Genomic DNA, 19,882 nt, shown 5'->3' with positions numbered 1-19,882 from the left:
CTTTGGGAGGCTGAAGCGGGCAGATCCCTTGAGGTCAGGAATTTGAGACAAGCCTGACCAACATGGCGAAACCCTGTCTCTACTAAAATCACAAAAATTAGCTGGGCGTGGTGGCAGGTGCCTGTAATCCAGCTACTCAGGAGGTTGAGGCAGGAGAATCACTGGAACCGGGGAGGTGGAGGTTGCAGTGAGTCAAGATCCCACCATTGCATTCAGCCTGGGCAACAGAGTGAGACTCTATATCACACACACACACACACACACACACAAAAGTAACAAAGTTACAAGTTTACATTAAGTTATCAATATATAACTAGTCCTGAGGAAACAGATGTCATCCTCCCCTACCCCACCCTACCCTACCACCCATTGGCTCCATATGTCCATTTTCATGTTTCTTCATGATTCCACTGTCATAGCAACACATAAGACCTTTCCAGCTTGGCTTCCAATAGTCTTGTGATATCCCAACTCCAAAATCAAGAAATCACATGAATGGTCTAGCCTGCATCAGATATGCAGCTTTGATATAAATACCTGTACCAGTTTTGTTGGGGAAGTGGTATGGGACTTTAAGTGGTATGGGGCTTTATGTCCCTTAGACCAACCCTACCTACTGGTCATGAGAATGATGTCCCTACATTGTTGGGCAGGTTTTTAAAGAAAAGCTGTGGGCAAGGAGATTAGGCAACTGTCTTAAGTGTTCAAACTGAAAAAGAAAAGTTTTGTTTTTTAATTCCCTAACATTTTGAATTAAGATACTTTTTATTACATCTAACATACCACTCTTATAATTAAAAAAAAAAAAAACTGTACCAAGAGTGTAGGGACCAGCCCCACAGGATCGGTGGGTTTTTCTCCCGGTGTGCGGAGACGAGAGATTGTAGAAATAAAGACACAAGACAAAGAGATAAAAGAAAAGACAGCTGGGCCCGGGGGACCACTATCACCAAGACACGGAGACTGGTAGTGGCCCCAAATGCCAGGCTGTGCTGATATTTATAGGATACAAGACAAACAGGCAGTGAGCCATCTCCAATGATAGGTAAGTTCACGTGGGTCACGTGTCCACCGGACAGGGGGCCTGCCTGGCAGCCAAGGCAGAGAGAGAGAAAGCTTACACCATTATTTCTGCATATCAAAGACTTTTAGTACTTTCACTAATTTGCTACTGCTATCTAAAAGGCAGAGCCAGGTGTACAGGATGGAACATGAAGGCAGACGAGGAGTGTGACCACTGAAGCACAGCACCACAGGGAGACGGTTAGGCCTCCAGATAACTGCGGGTGGGCCTGACTGGTGTCAGGCCCTCCACAAGAGGTGGAGGAGTAGAGTCTTCTCTAAACTCCCCCGGGGAAAGGGAGACTCCCTTTCCCGGTCTGCTAAGTAGCGGGTGTTTTTCCTTGACACTGACGCTATCGCTAGACCATGGTCCTCTTGGCAAAGGGCGTCTTCCCAGACGCTGGTGTTACCGCTAGAACAAGGAGCCCTCTGGTGGCCCTGTCTGGGCATAACAGAAGGCTCACACTTGTCTTCTGGTCACTTCTCACTATGTCCCCTCAGCTCCTATCTCTGTATGGCCTGGTTTTTCCTAGGTTATGATTGTAGAGTGAGGATTATTATAATATTGGAATAAAGAGTAATTGCTACAAACTAATGATTAATGATATTCATATATAATCATATCTAAGATCTATATCTAGTATAACTATTCTTATTTTATTATTTTATTATACTGGAACAGCTCGTGCCCCCAGTCTCTTGCCTCGGCACCTGGGTGGCTTGCCGCCCACACAAGAGGAAATTAAATATTTTAAAAATACATTTTAAAAGCTACTAAATCTTTTGGTGCCTCAGTTTCTTCATCTTAATATAGAGATAATAAAATGGTTGTGAGGATTAAGTGAGAAAATATGTATAAAGCATTTTAAATTCATGAATATTAACAAACATTGCTCCTGATTTTTTGCCACTTGAAATGTCCTCTGAGCCTATAATTTCAATACTTATTTTTCCATATTGTTTATAAACCATATGCTATCACTAAAATCTCTACTAAACTACACAGAATTATATGCTATCATCTCAGAAAAAAGCCAAGCCTTAAAAAAAAAAGCAACAACTTTTTGAGTCATTAACCCAAGACAAAATGTGTTAAATTGTTAAAATAAGTACTCACTGAACATACACAGTTTCAGAGTATCATGACACTCACTGTTCTGCACTGTGCACTGCAGACATAAAAATTAAAAGGACAAGGGCAGTCTCGCACTATATATTTATAAGCAAAAAGCACGGCCTGGAGAAGTCTTTAAACCCATTTGAGTAAAATCTTAAGGGGAAATAAAAAGGCCAATGGCTAAATATGCATAAAATGTAATAAGAGATAGATTTGGAGAATTCTAGTGGTATTGATAGTACATCAGCAGGTTGGAAGAGACTGGTGTAATATTATGAAGATGGTCCTTGGGAAGAGAAGTTGGTACCAGACTCTGAAGGGCTCTGTAAATAAAAAGCAAAGCTAAGAAATTTGAATTATATATGGTAGACAATGGGAAGCCATCAGAGATACTTATGGAGCAACATCTGGAGGGAGACTGAAGAGAGGCAAGAAATATTATTTTTAAAAAAGCATAAACTTTTGAGTTAAATCTAATTTCCGACTTCAGTTCCAACGTGTTACTAGTTGTGTGAGAACAAATTACCGAGCCCCTCTTAGCCTGTTTTCTTATTTGAAGATAGTAACTACCTCAGCGATATTGTAAAGATTAATGAGAGAATGTATGTGATGCGGTTTTTACAGTTTAGTAACTCAACGTAATTGGAGACTTATGTATCATTTGCTATGTGGCACACACTATTTTAAGGTCTTTGTATATATTAACTCATTCAATCCTCACAATAATCCTACAAAGTAGGTAACCTCATCATATGGTAGAGGGAAATGAAGCAGAGAGGTTAAACAGCTTGCCCAGGGTCACCTAGCTATCAAGTGGTGGAGATGGGCTTCAAACCAAGGCAATCTGGCCCCAGTTCCATGTCTTTAATCAACACATTATAATGCCTCTCTAGGAAAGATCAAATCAGTGTTTTTAAAACTCACAGTATTTTCTAACCTTTCAGTTAAATATGCAGACTGTTCAATGCCATCCTCCAGACCTACTGATTCAGAATCTGAGATCTGAAGTGCAGGAATCAGCATTGTTGAACAAATCCTTCAAGGTAATGTATACACAATAAATTCTGAAACTCACTGATTTAAGAAAGAGCAAAAATCCAATGAAAATAATTCAGGTAGAAAAAAATAAAGAGATTAGGATATAGCGATCAATTTTTAAAAATTACCATTTGTTGACAGCACATATGAAATGAGCAGAAAGGCTTAGAGAAGTATAGCCAATGTCTCTGTTACAAAGACACTATATGAAAAATGCTCATATTTTAACTATCCTCAACACCGAGTATTTAAGTCTATTCTTCCTGGCTAACACTTAAAAGTTCAATAGCAGGAAGAATGGGGGTGCTGGAATAGCCAGCACTGGATGAAGGAATGTTTTTATTCTGATTATTATGAAGTCCTACTTTTAAAAATATATTTATACATTTAAATGGTACAATATCCTGGTGTTAAAACCTTAAAAGGAACTTAAAATATCTTTTCGTATTAAGCTACACAAAACTGACGATTTTTAATAAAGATGTAAAACTTGTACACATTTAAAGTTCCCATTTATAGTTTACATTTATGGCACACTTTTAAACCATTCCAGAAGGCATGACTTTACTACTGGGTTAGACAGAGTTCCATATTTCAGATAGTTCATCATTAAAAATTAAAAAAAAAAGCCCAAAACAATAAAACCCAAAGAAAACAGATGCTCAAAGCATTAGTGGATTACTTCCAAAAAGACTCCATAATAACCCAGTTGGCCAATGAACGAGGGAGGCGAAAAGGCAGGGCGGTGGAACTAAACCTTATCCCTATTGTTTGCAAACTAAGACCCTAGTGAATCACCACCGCTGTTACCACAGCCGGTTTAAATAGGAGTCTCGGATTTTTGCGGTACATGAAAAATGTCAACCGTGAAAGAAAAATATCCGGGTTTTAAATACAAAGGACACTCGAATTTCAGTTTAAATCCCACTCAGGCATTTCAAAGACTGTCACCTCCCTGCAGTCCAGAGTTAATCAAGGTTGCCCGGGTATCTCTCTCAGGAGGAACGCGGAGCCACGTAGAGCATCTTTTCATTCTAAACCTGCCCCAACCTTCCATTTTTCATTAAAAGAGATTTGTTTAAACGTGGCAACGCTTTCACAGTGAGATTTAACTACTGTTAAAGTTTCAGCATTCGAGCCGAATTGGTGGAAATAATAAACTACGGGTTAAAAAAAAGCCACGGATGATGCGTATAAACAAGGTTTACTCGCGGGGGACCAGCAGGGCCTCCGAATCCTCAACACTGAGAGCTGGCTGGCGTGCGCAACCGTCGAGAGCGCTGGTCCAGCAAACGCCCCCAGTGCCCCGAATTCCCTTAGTCTCCAGGCCGGGCCCCAGCACCAGACGTCCCCAAAAGCACTGCGAGGCCCCGGCTGCGACGTCCGGCCTCCTGACACCCTCTCCCACCCCACGGTCCTGCTTCTCTCTCTGGAACGTTCTGCGTCTTCCCGTTCCCCATTTACTCACCAAGGAGAGCTGGGCAGAAGTTCCAGAGCGTCAGTGCCACTTTTCCCGGCCCGCTGTACGTCGGGGCACGCCGACCGCGAGCAGCCACATTCAACGGCCCACAGGATTCAAATTCGTCCACTTCCGCTCGCAAACCCGGAAAGAGCGGTCGGCCCCGCCCTCGAGGGGTGGGACCCGCGGAGGCGCTGGCTGTGGGGAAGGGCCCGTGTGCTCCCGCCCTTCTGGCGCTCCTGCGCTGCTGCTCGGTGGTAACCTGGCTGTGTCGCCTTCGCTTGTTTGTTTTGTCGGGTCTCTCTCCCTATTTAGGAGCTCAGAAAAACTCCGGGCGCGGGGTCATTGTTTCCGCCTATTTGCTCTTGAGGGGAATCCTCTTTTTTCCAAAATGGACAGAGATGTGCTGAAGTTTCGTCACCTTCGAGGAATGGGGCGAATGAAAGCACGAACGGAGGCAGGAGGGTTTTATCTTTCCCTTCATCCTCGAGGAAACAGCAGCAGCAGCAAGAAGGAAAAAAACAAACCCTCCAAGTACTTAGTGCAGCCTTTCCTGGGCCTCTCAGTCCTATCCCGGCACAGTCAGGGCTTTTAATTTATTTCTGTCCTGGGTTTGGGGAAAACAAAAAGCCAAGTTCACCCGTATTCAGCCAAAAGTTGAAAATAAGTGGTCGGACCAATTCCTGGTCTCAAATAAACTATTTGATGGTGTTAGAAGGCAATAAATTTTATTTCCCGCCTCAGATAAGGGCTCACTTTACGAGATTATTAAGTATTGTCCCGTGAGATTATTGAAACAACAGTATCTTTTCCTTTATCGAGGACCACAGTATATCTTTGATCCAAAACGTCTTAAGCTTCTGAAGAGACATCTGGGAGCTTCCAGAAACTAAAGGAAGGACTGGAAATGCTAGGGGGTGAGGGGCGCTAAATAACTCTGACCTTTATGGCTGTGATTGATGTTGCCACCAGATCATCCTCACATCTAATAACATTGAATTACCTAAACGGATCAGTACAAACCAAACCATGACAGCATACCTTTAGCCTTTGTCAAAAATACAGTTTGAGGGCCGGGCGCGGTGGCTCACGCCTGTAATCCCAGCACTTTGGTAGGCCGAGGCGGGTGGATCACGAGGTCAGGAGATCGAGACCATCCTGGCTAACATGGTGAAACCCCGTCTCTACTAAATGTACAAAAAATTAGCTGGGCGTGATGGCGGGCGCCTGTAGTCCCAGCTACTCAGGAGGCTGAGGCAGGAGAATGGTGTGAACCCGGGAGACGGAGCTTGCAGTGAGCAGAAATTGCGCCACTGCACTCCATCCAGCCTGGGCGACAGAGCGAGGCTCCGTCTCAAAAAAAAAAAATTACAGTTTGAAAGGTTTACTAGATTTCTGGGAACCTATGCTACAGGTAATCTGACACAGGAGGTGTGTAAAGCTATTAACTGATGTACTGTTTTTAACAGTGGAAGATAGAAAATAATCTGTGTCTACAAATAAGGAAGGGGTTAAATACATGTAAGTTATGATACTTTAGCATCTGATACACTGACACTGCGGGCACTAAAAGTAATGAAGTAGATCAGCGGGTACTGAAATGAAATACTGAAAAAGTTTAAGAAGGACTGTAGTATCCTTGTTTGAAAGTATGTGTGTGTATATGGTATACAAAGTTTTGGGATGGATACCTAAGCTGTAAACATCTCTGGGAGCGGGCTGGTAAATAAGAGTAGGAAGAGATGGAGAACTTTTACCTTTCACTTTATCACCAGTTGAATTTTTAAGATAATAAACTTTTTTTTAATTTTGCAATTTTGTTCTTTAAGGAAGATTGCTAGAAATTGAATACATTCTAGATACAAAATCAGGTTTAATGAGCGTATAAATTTCTAATGTTTGGATAGTCTATGTACATTCATTCATTCAACAGTTCTTTCTACAATTACATATAATGATTTGACCACACATTTTGTCATTCATGATATAGTGTATTATTTTATGTTCTACATATCTAATATGACCCCGTTAAATATATTGCTCCTTGAAGTTTCTTGAAGGCAGAAACTATGTTATATATTTTCCTATGTCTTTCATAATTCTTGGCACCTTCCCACCATTCTTATCCTTCACGGAATTAAATTCTCAAGTTGACCTGTATACAAAAGTTAAAAATGCCCTGGAAAAGCCACCCAAAAGATTATATATATATATATGATTTTCTTTATACAACTCTATGAGCAAGGTTTTTTGTTTTGTTTTGTTTTGTTTGTTTTTTCAGTTTGTCCCCTGAGTTCTCCTTGGTCAGTCCTTCTCTACAACCCTTAATTAATTCTTCAATTTCTTCCGCTAAAATGTTGTCAAAGTCATTATCACCCCGCAGCCTGGCCATCACTTGGAATAATGAGATTCAGTTCTCATCAGTGGTGGAGAGCCCTGTAAAGTCATTCACATTTTTTTCCATAAGATTAGCCAGGCTTAATTGTATTAATTGTCTAGGGCTGGTGTTCACTGAATGGACTATCTGGTTATTTGTACTAATTAAAATGTTGTTCTTTTTTTTTCACCCAGAGTGAGTATAGGTGATTTTGAATACAAACAATATTCAAGTAATGTTACAGCATTTTGTGAACAAAAAAGATCTTCAATAAATACCCACTGACTAAATCAAAGAGCCTGAGTAAATACAACTTAAGGACTTCTTTTTTTGAGACGGAGTCTCGCTCTGTCGCCCAGGCTGGAATGCAGTGGCGCGATCTCCGCTCACTGCAAGCTCCGCCTCCTGAGTTTATGCCATTCTCCTGCCTCAGCCTCCCAAAGTGCTGGGATTACAGGCGTGAGCCACCGCGCCCGGCCACAATTTAAGGACTTTTGAAAGAAAATATTCATTGCAGGACGTACTTAAATCTAACAAACCTGGCCATCAGACCAGGCATTCTGAGAGCTTATAAACATTTTAAATTGAGTGAAATTGATATAAGTATTCCACTTAATACATGCTGCAAAAAATGAAGAATAAAATTAAGAATTTTATTCAGTCTCTGATAATCCCTCAGTAATGTGAACTAGCTGAGAACTGAATTCTTAGAAAATTTTAGTCATAGCTAATGTAACCTCTCTTTCCTGCTTTCCTCTTCCTATTCAATCCACATACAGCAGAAAACAAAACAAAAACACTCCTGGGACCAAGGGTCATCAATTTTACATGGAAGAAACAACATAAACTGCTTTGGCAGAAGAATTCCTATAATCTACTCTAAAAGGTTTTTACCACAACCAACATGAGTAACAAAAATGATAAAATGCTTAGCAATAAATTTTAAAGAAAATTCACAAAATCAAATTAGAATTCAATTTAATTTAAAATACTTTTTAAATTTTAAATACAGTTTTAAAGAAATTTTCTTTAAAGAAAGATATAGAACCTGCTACTTTAAAATATAATTTGAGAACGTAAGTGATTTCAATGTTCATATAGGAAAATTAATATGTAAGAATTGTTAAGACATATTAGAAAAAGAAAACAGAGGTCAGGAGTAGACAATTTGTCTTACTAGAGAGTAAAAACTTACCACAAAGCTGCTACAAAGAGTAGCCAAAAAAAAAATCAGACAAAAAATATAGTATTAGCACAAAAAAGAAAAAGAGAATCCAGAAAAATGAAACTATATAGAGAATATTAGTATATTATAAAGGTGATATTTCCTTTTCAGGAAAAGGATGGGTTCATTCATAAATTAACAAGAACTGGAAATAACTGGCTAGCTATATGGAAGATATAAAGTTAGGCCTGTACCTTTTATCATACACCAAAATAAATTCTAGAAGCATTAAAGATTGAAATTTTAAAAAATAAAACAAAAGTATATTGGGGAGAAGTTTAGAACGGTAACTGTGACTTTAGGGTAGAAGAGACTTCTCAAACAAGGCAGGGCCAGGTGCAGTAGCTCTTGCCTGTAATCCTCGCACTTTGAGAAAGCCAAGGCGGGAAGAGCTCTTCAAGCCAGGAGTTTGAGACCAGCCTGGGCAACATAGTGAGACTGCTGGCTCTACGAAAAACAATTTTTTAAAAAATTTAGCTGGGTGTGGTGGTGTGCACCTGTAGTCCCAGCTACTCAGGAGGCTGAGGTGGGAGGATCCCTTGAGCCCAAGAGTTGGAGGTTGCAGTGAGCTGTGCACCACTGCACTCCAGCCTGGGTGACAGAGCAAGACAGGAATCCTAGAAGCCATAAAATAAAAGATGAGTACGTTTCATTATGTTAAAGTTTAAAATATTTGAACAGCAAAAGTCACCATGACACATTGAAAGATAAATGAGGGACAATGATAAAATATTTATAAAACATAGGACACTAGGTTAACAATTCTAATGTAAAAACTTTTATAATTTTTTTCAAAAAGCAATAAAAATGGGCAGAAGAAATGAACAAGTAATTCATTGAAAAGGAAGTGAAAGAGAACAAGACACAAAAAATACTCAACTGTACTACCTCACTTTTGGGAATACAAATCAACCAACCAAATACCAACTTTATTGGATTAGCAAAAATTAAAACAATTCACAATATCCCACACTGGGAGGGTGTGGTGGTAAAATGCACACTCTTTTTTTTTTTTTTTTTTTTTTGAGACAGAGTCTTGCTCTGTCACCCAGGCTGGAATGCAGTGGCGCGATCTTGGAGCTTGCATTTGGTATATGATAAAAGGTACAGGCCTAACTTTATATCTTCCATATAGCTGGAGTGCAGTGGCGTATCACTGCAACCTCCACCTCCCAGATTTAAGCAATTCTCCTGCCTCAGCCTCCTGAGTAGCTGGGATTACAGGCATGTGCCACCATGCCCGGCTAATTTTTGTATTTTTTTAGTAGAGATGGGGGTTTCCCCATGTTGGTCAGGCTGGTCTTGAACTCCTGACCTCGTAATCTGCCCGCCTCGGCCTCCCAAAGTGCTAGGATTACAGGAGTGAGCCACTGTGCCCGGCCAAATGTACACTCTTATCCACAGGAGCATACATTGCTACAACTCTTGGAAAGTAACTCAGGCTTTTCTCAACTTTGGGATTCTCCTATAGAAATAAGCATGCTAGTGCTTTTTGAAGCACTACTTACAGTGGCTGCTAACTGGAAACAACTATAAAGAGGAAGATAATTGAATGAGTTAGGGTACATCCATCCTGTTAGGAGGCCATCCAAAGTTGTGTTGCTTTGCCCCCTAAACCATTGCCTCCAGAGTTAGGGCTATTGAACCCCCAAAGACATGCAAATAAGAAGGTATGGTATTCTTTAATTAGAGAAATAACAATGCTGTCTTATACTGTAAAGCTGATAAACCTGGCACTCATTCTTAAATTAGTGCCCACTAGAATTATTATACACTTTTGGACTAAATTGTCCTTTACAGGAACTGATTCCTCCTCTGTGTTAGCCATATTGAACTTCTGGTAACCCTTCCTGCCTTTCAGATGAATCAGATTTTTGTTTTACCCTCAGCCACTACCCACATTTGAAGCAAATACTTGACTCATACTTAAGGCAGATCCATCCCTGAATGTCTGTTCACTTTTCTTTTATCTTCCACCTTGAGGATAAATTTCTAGCTTTCTCTCTAGCCTGTCTCCTCAGCAATACCTATTAATATTCTGCCTGGTATCTGATAACCCCTCACTTATCTGTTGCCTTGATTAGAGACCATCCCTGAGATCTTAGAATGAAAGTTTTTAATTAAGTTTTCTGCTACTCAGAGCCCTAATAGAGTCATACTATAAGAAGTGTACTTTGAGGCCGGGTGCAGTGGCTCACACCTGCATTTTATGTGGCTCACATAAAATATGTCACAATCAGCTACTCCTCAGAATACAGGCCACTGTAGGACTCTATTCCCAAACTTCTACTTCACTAACCTCTAACAAGAATGTAAAAGCATGAAATAGAGGTAATTCTCTTCTCTCTAGGTGACTTTATATCTTAATCATTCCTACTGTACTCATGATCTTGTTACTGCTCCCGTATTTACCTCAGGTTTGTTTTTTACTTCCTCCTTTAATGGTCTTTTTTTCTTCTTCCCCTCTCTGTGCTCACTGTCCTTATCTGTTACTTAGGCTTCCTCTATGATTCTCAGCAATATTTGAATACTTTGGAATATACTTAGTATTTCTAATTATGGCATTAATGCTACAAAATTTTCATCCCATGATTCCAAAATAAATTAGCCTATATTATCATTATTATTATTATTATTAATTGTTGAGACAGGATCATGTTCTGTCACTCAGGTTGCAAGTGCAGGGATATGATCATGGCTCACTGCAGTCTCAACCACCTGGGCTCAAGTGATCCTCTCATTTCAGCTTTTCAAGTAGCTGGGGCCACAGGCATGCACTGCTATGCCCAGCTAATTTTTTTTTTTTTTTTAATTTTTGTAGAGATGGGGGAATCTCGCTATTTTGCCCAGGCTGGTCTTGAACTCCTGGGTTCAAGTGATCCTCCTGCCTCAGCCTTCAAAAGTGCTGAGATTACGGGTGTGAACCACTGCCCCCAGCCATAGCCCATATTGTTGATCATCTCTTGTGTTGAAGACATAATGATAATATCATACGAAATAAGTACATGACCATTATTAGTGTATGACTCCATGATTAATAATAATTTGCCAAGCTTCTGCTATGCTGTCAGCAGTGCTAATATGTTTCTGAATGGAGTTGTATTCATTTTCTCAAGCAAAAAGGGCTTGATGCCTGATGCACTAAAAGCCAATATACAATGACACTGGGCTTTTGGGAAAAGAAAAGCTTTTTGTTATATGTCAACTCACAAGAAGACAGGAGTCCAGCTCAAAGCCGTCTCTCTGTGTTGGCTTTACTTTTATTAGAAAAGGTTTAGGGGGTGATTCTGAGACTAGTAGGTGATTGGTGGAAGAAAAGGGGAGGTCTGGAAAGTCCTCAGGCACGCCCAGTTATCCCTTTGTGCCTCCTCATGGGTCACAGGTGCAAATTTAGGGGGACTTAATATGAAATGTGGTAGAAATTTAGGCTGTGACATCAACAAATTTGCTCTGCGCAAACTCCAGTTGGCCACATTGTTTCCAACAGTTCAGTTCATTGTTTCATCCAGTTTTTTAAAATCCCTCAAGTAGAGGGAGTTTCAGCTTTTCGGCAAGTTGTTTCCTTTTATTATTGACTAACCTTCATATTCAAGAATGTCTGTTAGTTATTGGTTTCTTTAACTCTTTGGAGCACAGTTTCATTCATGTGTTTACTAATATGTTTCTTACATTCATTTGCGTGACCAGTCTTTTTATATCAATTTTTGAACTTGAATTAAGATACATTTTTGGGAAAGTAGGTTGTCTGCTATCAAACAGAAGTCTTTTCTTCATTGTCTATTTACTTGGATCTTTTGATCTAAAATGTTCATCTAACTGCCGTTCAGTCTCTTGTAAGTTAAACACACCTCCTCCTGGCAGCAGGAAGCAGCATCCAAATCAGCGAATTTCAGGTCTTTTGTTTCAGGGTTGTTTGGATAATAAGTAGCTATACAGTAACCACAGTGATTTGGAATGACATCATGCCTGCTGGGTAACTGTATGGATTTTACAAAGGACTCAAAGTTTGCTTGTAGCCAATATGAGACATGTGCTTTAATATAGGTCAAAGATGTGGTATGTTTATGTTAACATTACTCCTCTCTAAGTTGGTGTTTCAAACAAATGATTGTCTGGATTGCTTTTTAAAATTGCTGTCTTTTGGCCTGAAGTGTTTACATAGAAATCAGAGCCTCTTTACAGTTAAGAGTAACTCCAAATGCAGGAACACACATTGGTAATGCCACCCAGAATAAATCAAGTAATGAACAACATGCTTGAACTGAATCTTTAACATTCTTGGATACAATTGCTGGCAATCAAAACTGTTTTCAGTTTGTGTACTTTGATTTTTTAATCCCTCCCAGAATACTTGCGGAAAATGACTCTGCAACTGAATTGATAAAGTGACTCAGTTATAATAAGCCCAATTCTTACCTGAGTGTTTTGTTGGGGGTGAAAGAAAACTTCAAATTCTCACAAAGGTCTAGGGCACAGAATCATCACTTAGGAAGCAGGCACTTGCTCAAAGTTTAGCTTCAACCCTTAGGGCCATTCTTTAGGAAACATTTTTCAAGGATAGTAAGTAGTGCAATGTTAAGAGGCGAACCTGAAAGCAAAACAGGCTGAGGTTTAAATACTAGCCGTTTTACTTACTAGCTAAGTATGAAGTACCCAATCCTTTGAGCTTCACTACACATTAATCAGATGTAAATAATAATAACTACCTGACAGGTTTCTTGTGAGCTCTAAGTGAGAGGACATTTAATGGTAATTATAATTAGGCAAATGGGTAAGACATACAGTTAACATCCCCTTCCTTCTCCTTTTAATGGCATCTGGCATTCCATGCCCAGTATCCTTAGGCTTGTGAGCCACTGAAAGGCACAAAGGAACTCTCCTCCCAGGTGGATCTTAGCCTCATATTCCTTTTCTCTGCCCTTCAGAACATATGATACATTCCTTAGTGACCTGCTGTCTACTTTCCACCTTGGTAGTGATTTGAGTTAATCCATGTTTATAGAAAGAGCTAATAAACTAGCTCTAATAGGTCATATTTGTAGCTGAAATAGTGAGAATTTCAGGGCAGTTTGATGTAATGTTTGCTATTTAACCCCTGTACAATTTTTTAAATTGTTTGGGTTTGCAAGTCTAGTATCTCCAAGTTGACTCACTTCTTAGGTATTGTACAGTAATAGATATTAAACTTTAGCCTTCCCACAGTGGTCATAATGGGGCAATGAGTCTTCCTGTAGGTGAGGTTAACTAATAAAAGGTATATGATTGGAAAAACATAAAAGGAACTAACATTTGTTTAATGCTTTCTACATTCAAAACACTGTGCTAAAACTAAATGTTGATTTACTTAATCTTGACAAAGTAGGTGATGAAACTAGGGCTTAATAAGATTAAATAATTTGTCCAAGGCCACAGTAGGCAGAACTGGTATTTTAACTATAGCTTGTTTGGTTGGACACAAAGCTTGTTCATTTTCCATTACAATATTTCAATTCACACACCCAGCAGAGATAGGAGCAGTGATAAGAAACCTAATATTAATCTAAAACAATTAGCTAATAGCAAAGTTTTTTTTTGTGAGAAATTTGCTTGTTCATCTATAGAACTGTAGGACGTTAGTTTAATAAAGAACCTCAGATATCATCTAGTATTAGGTAGAAGCTTTGTTAATATTAGTACAGAGACGACTTTTTAGTACTAGACTGAAGGATGAATTAGATCAACAGTTTTCAAAATGTGGTTCATGAGGTCAAACTATCTTCAAAATAATACTAAGACCGTTTGCCTTTTCACTTATATTCTCTCACAAGTGTACAATAGAGTTTTCCAGAGGCTGCATGGGGTGTGATATTGCAACAGACTGAATGCAGAAACTGATATGAAAATCCAGTGATTTTCTTTTTTTTTTCTTCTTTTTTTTTTTGAAATGGAGTCTCGCTCTGCCACCCAGGCTGGAGTGCAGCAGCGTGATCTGAGCTCACTGCAACCTCCGCCTCCCGGGTTTGAGTGATTCTCCTGCCTCAGCCTCCCTGGTAGTTGGGACTACAGGCACCCACCACCACACCCCGCTAATTTTTTTGTATTTTTAGTAGAGACAGGGTTTCACCGTGTTAGCCAGGATGGTCTCGATCTCCTGACCTTGTGATCTGCCTGCCTCGGCCTCTCAAAGTGCTGGGATTACAGGCATGAGCCACTGTGCCCAGCCAATCCAGTGATTTTATATTAAATTATCCACCAGAGAGATTTATATAAAGGTAAAACAATGCCATTCTTCTCACTAAATTATTTTTGTTTTAGAAAACACAAATATTTATGTTAGCATGTAGTTTCATAACGTTATTTTAAATAACAGTCCCACCCTTCAGCCCAATAGTGGGCAGCTGTGAATATGTTTCTGGAGCAGCTTGCACACAGCTTGCAGGAACCAGAACAGGCAAAAAGGACCACGTCCTACAAATATTGGGGATCTGTGCTGTGATCATTGATTGCTGCATCTGATCACAGAAGTATAGAAAAAGAGGTGGTGGTCATTATGGTTGCACTAACCCCCATTGTTGCAAACCCTCCCACTCCTCTGGCTACAGTAATATCCAGGAGATTTAAAGAGGCAGAGCCTTTTCTCTCCTGTTATTTTTCTCTGTCTCCCCTTATGGAAGTGAGACATTGAAGACTAGGACATTCAAAAGCAACTGCATATGTAAGGAAAACTAGAAAGTCACCACACACGCCCAGGTGAAGGTGCAGGCTCAGCAAAGACCAGAGAAGGCCTTAAGTTTAAACCTCAGGCTGATCCTCAGCACAGACACAACCTATAACAATAACAGCAACAAAAATAATAATAAAACCCAAAACACCAGCAAAACCTAGGGAAGGGAGAGAACCTGATTTCCAAAGGTACGACATTATTAGATGCAAATATACAGTTTTCAACAACAACAAAAAAATCACAAAGCATACAAAGAAACAGGAAAGTATGGTCTTTTCAAAAGGAAAAAAACAATAAACTATCTTTGAAAAAGACGGGATGGCAGATCTACTAGACAGACAAAGACTTTAAAACAACTGTCTTAAAGATGCTCAAAGAACTAAAGGAAGAAATGACAGTCAACAAAATGATGTCTGAACAAAGTGGAAAAATCATTAAATAAATAAAAAGCCTAAAAAGAAAAAAATCGTGGAGCTGAAAATTATAGTAACTGAAATGAAAAAATTCACTAGAAGTATTCAAAGGCAGATTTGGGCAGGCAGGAGAAAGAATCAGTGAACTTGAAAATAGAACAATGAAAATTACTGAGTTTGAGAAACAGAAAGAAAAAGATTGAAGAAAACGGAACTGAGCCCAAGAGACCTATGTGACACCATAAAGCTAAACAACACAGGCATTATGGGATTCCTAGAAAAAGAAGAGAAAGAAAAACAGAGAATATCTGAAAAAGTAGTGGCTATAAACTTCCCAAATTTGATGGACGATATGAATATAAACATCTAAGAAACTCAACAAGCTCAATGTGTGATGAACTCAGAGACCCACACCAAGATATTATCATCAAAATATTGGAAGACAAACACAAAGAGAATTTTGAAAGCTGCAAGAGAGAAGTGACTTGTCACAAGGGGTCATAATGAGAGGTGACAACGTGCTGGTGGCCCTCGCTCGCTCTCAGCGCCTCCTCAGCCTCTGCGTCTGCTCTGGCCACGCTTGAGGAGCCCTTTAGCCCTCCGCTGCACTGTCAGAGCCCCTCTCTGGGCTGGCCGAGGCTGGAGCCGACTCCCTCTGCTTGCAGGGAGGTGTGGAGGGAGAGGTGTGGGCGGGAATCCGGGCTGCGCACAGCTCTGGCGGACCAGTGCGAGTTCTGGGTGGGCGTAGGCTCGGCAGGCCCCACACTCAGAGCCTCCGGCCGGCACCGCCAGCCCTGGGCAGTGAGGGGCTTAGCACCCGGGCCAGTAGCTGCAGACAGGGTGCTGGGTACCCCAGCACTAATGGCCCACCCGCGCGGCACTCGAATTCTCACTGGGTCTCAGCTGCCTCCCCGCAAGGCAGGGCTCAGACCTGCAGCCCACCATGCCTAAGCACCCCCTGCCACCCGCACCCCGTAGTGGGCTCCCGTGGGGCCCGAGCCTCCCAGAGGGGCGCCGTCCCTTGCTCCGCCGCACCTGGTACCATTGACCGCCCAAGGGCTGAGGAGTGCAGGCGTGCAGTGCGGGACTGGTAGGCAGTTCCGCCTTCAGCCCTGGGGCGGGATCCACTAGGTGAAGCCAGCTGGGCTCCTGAGTCCCGTGGTGACTTGGAGAACTTTTATGTCTAGCTGGAGGATTGTATATGCACCAATCGGCACTCTGTGTCTAGCTCGGGGCTCGTGGATGCACCAGTCAGCACTCTGTATCTAGCTAATCTGGTGGGGACTTGGAGAACCTATGTCTAGCTAAAGGATTGTGAATACACCAATCAGCACTCTGTGTCTAGCTCAAGGTTTGTAAACACACCCATCAGCACCCTGTCTCTAGCTCAAGGTTTGTAAACGCACCAATCAGTGCTCTGTGTCTAGCTACTCTAGTGGAGACTTGGAGAACCTTTATGTCTAGCTAAAGGATTGTAAATACACCAATCAGCACTCTGTGTCTAGCTCAAGGTTTGTAAACACACCAATCAGCACTCTGTGTCTAGCTCAAGGTTTGTAAATGCACCAATCAGCACCCTGTGTCTAGCTCAAGGTTTGTAAACTCACCAGTCGGTGCTCTGTGTCAAGTTAATCTGGTGAGGACTTGGAGAACTTTTATGTCTAGCTAGAGGATTGTAAATGCACCAATCAGCACTCTGTGTCTAGCTCAGGGATTGTAAATGCACCAATCAGCACCCTGTCAACACGGAACAATCAGCTCTCTGCAAAACGGACTAATCAGCTGTCTGTAAAATGGACCAATCAGCAGGACGTGAGTGGGGCCAGAGAAGGGAATAAAAGCAGGCTGCCTGAGCCAGCAGTGGCAACCAGCTTGGGTCCCTTTCCACACTGTGGGAGCTTTGTTCTTTCACTCTTTGGAATAAATCTTGCTGATGCTCACTCTTTGGGTCCGCACTGCCTTTATGGGCTGTAACATTTACTGAGAAGGTCTGCAACTTCACTCCTGAGGCCAGCGAGATCACGAAGCCACTGGGAGGAATGAACAACTCCAGATGCTCCGCCTTAAGAGCTGTAACACTCACTGCGAAGGTCTGCAGTTTCACTCCTGAAGCCAGCGAGACCATGAACCCACCAGAAAGAAGAAACTCCGAACATGTCTGAACATCAGAAGGAACAAACTCTGGACACACCATCTTTAAGAACTGTAACACTCACTGCGAGGGTCCACGGCTTCATTCTTGAAGTCAGTGAGACCAAGAACCCACCAATTCTGGACACAATAAGATTAACAGCAGATTTATCATCAGATACTTTGGAGGCCAGAAGACAATGCACTTATGTTTTTTAAGTACTAAAAGAAAAAAAATTGTCAAATCAAAATTGCATTATAAAACCTAGTATTATAAAAATAATGTGTAACTTTGTTTTTTCTAAATGATTTAAAAGACTGATACATTTAAAAATAAACAATTATTAGTCTAAAAGCTGTTACGATAATCATGGTTTGCAACTCCATGCTTTATTCTCTATGTAATTTAAGACACTAATGTGTTAGAAAGTTATTAGCTTATGTTTTTGGACAGTGTATAAAAATATAAGTTTATGACATTGACAATCAAAAGGGTTGGGGATAGAGCTGTTAAAGAAGTAGTGTATGTTATTAAAGTTAATCTGCTATAAATTCAAATTAGAGTGTTATAACTTCAGGGTGTTATGTAATCCCATGGTAACCACAAGAAAATAACTGAAGAATGTATACAAAATGATATGAGAAATTTAAACATTTCACTACAAGATATCAACTCAATACAAAAGACAGTAATGCAGGAAATGGACAAAAAAGCTATAAGGCATATAGAAAACAAATAGCAAAATAAAGGAATAAGTCCTTCCTTACCAATGATTATTCTAAATGTAAGTGGATTAAATTCTCCAATCAAAAGACAGAGATAGGCAGAATGGACCAAAAAAAAACAAAAACAAAAACATGATCCAACTATATACTGTCTCTAAAAGACTCACTTTAGATTCAAAGACACAAATAGGTTAACAGTGAAAGGATGGAGAGGGTTGTTCTATGCAAATAATAACAAAAGGAGAATGGTAGTATCTAAACTAATATTAGAATGACTAAAATTAAACGGACTGATTATATCAAATGTTAGCAAGGATATAGAGGAGCTGGAATTCTCATACATTGTGTGGGAATGTAAAATGATATGAACACTTTTGAAAATAGTTCACTAGTTTCTTAAAATGTTAAATACACATTTACCTTATAATCCTGTCATTCCAACAAAGGCTTGCATACGTATGTTCATAGCAACTTTGTAAATAACCAAAAATGGAAAATGCCTAACAACTGATAAATGTATAAACAATACAATACATATTACAATAAATTAACTATTGATACACAATATTTCAAGAATGAATCTTAAAATAATTATGCTTAGTGAAAGTCAGAAAAAATACCTACTGTATAGTTTCACTTATGTAAGATTCTAGAAAATACAAACTAATTTATAATGATAGAAAATAGATATGTGGTTGCCTGGGGATTGGGTGGGGAATGGGGAGAAATTACAAAGGAGCACAAGGAAATTTGGGGGAGTAATGTATATATTCAGTGTCTTGATTATACATGGTGATGGTTTCATAGGTGCTTACATATGTCAAAACTTATCAAATTGTACTATTAAATATATATGACTTATTTTAAGTCAATTATACATCAATAACATTGCTAGAAAAAATAGAGTAGAAGATTTTTAGGTAACTAGCTACATTTGTCTCTTATTAGTTACAAACTTGGTAGCTCATAACACCACACATTTATTTTCTTATAGTCTGGAGGCTAGAAGGCAATCAATTTCTTTGTTTCTTTTGGTTTGTTTGTTTGAGATGGAGTCTCGCTCTGTCGCCCAGGCTGGAGTATAGGGGGCGCGATCTCAGCTCACTGCAACCTACACCTCCCAGGTTCAAGTGGTTCTCCTGCCTCAGCCTCCCGAGTAGCTGGGACTACAGGCGGGTGCCACCACGCCCAGCTAATTTTTGTATTTTTAGTAGAGACAGGGTTTCACCATGTTGGCCAGGCTGGTCTCCAAATCCTGACCTCAGGTGATCCACCCACCTCAGCCTCCCAAAGTGCTGAGATTACAGGCCTGAACCACCAGGCCCGGCCAGCCCCAGTCAGTTTCCCTAGGTTCAAGTCAAAGTATTGGCAGGGCTTGTTCCTCCTAGAAGCTTTAAGGAAGAATCAGTTTCCTTGCCTTCTCCAGCTTCTAGAGCTGCATTCCTTGGCTTATGGTCCCTTCTTTCATCTTTAAAGCCAGCAGCATTATCACCTTCGAAATTCTGTTTCCATTATCACATGGAATTTTCCTCTTCTGTTTCAATTCTTCCTCTGCCTTCCTCTTAAGAAAGATATTTTTGAATATTAATTCTTTTTGGAATTAAGCCTTCCTCAAACCAGTAAAAAACAAAA

The 19,882-nt window shown here is 40.3% G+C and overlaps 1 protein-coding gene across 4 annotated transcripts in view; it reads right to left on the bottom strand.

Annotated features, from left to right (window-relative positions):
* G2E3 (G2/M-phase specific E3 ubiquitin protein ligase) overlaps positions 1-4,929 on the bottom strand; it is a 60,451-nt gene extending 55,522 nt beyond the window's left edge. The window contains exon 1 of one of the 4 annotated variants that reach the window (XM_034937380.3): positions 4,686-4,929. The gene's annotated coding sequence lies outside the window, so the exon portion shown is untranslated. Of the gene's footprint in view, positions 1-4,425; positions 4,659-4,685 lie in introns of those variants that run through there. The other 3 variants (XM_034937382.3, XM_034937381.3, XM_055097443.2) reach the window with 3 other exon arrangements.
* Positions 4,930-19,882: the final 14,953 nt, after the last annotated feature.

Source organism: Pan paniscus, chromosome 15, assembly GCF_029289425.2.
Source record: "Pan paniscus chromosome 15, NHGRI_mPanPan1-v2.0_pri, whole genome shotgun sequence".
NCBI classification, from domain to species: domain Eukaryota; kingdom Metazoa; phylum Chordata; class Mammalia; order Primates; family Hominidae; genus Pan; species Pan paniscus.
This window is presented reverse-complemented; position numbering and strand designations above follow the sequence as displayed.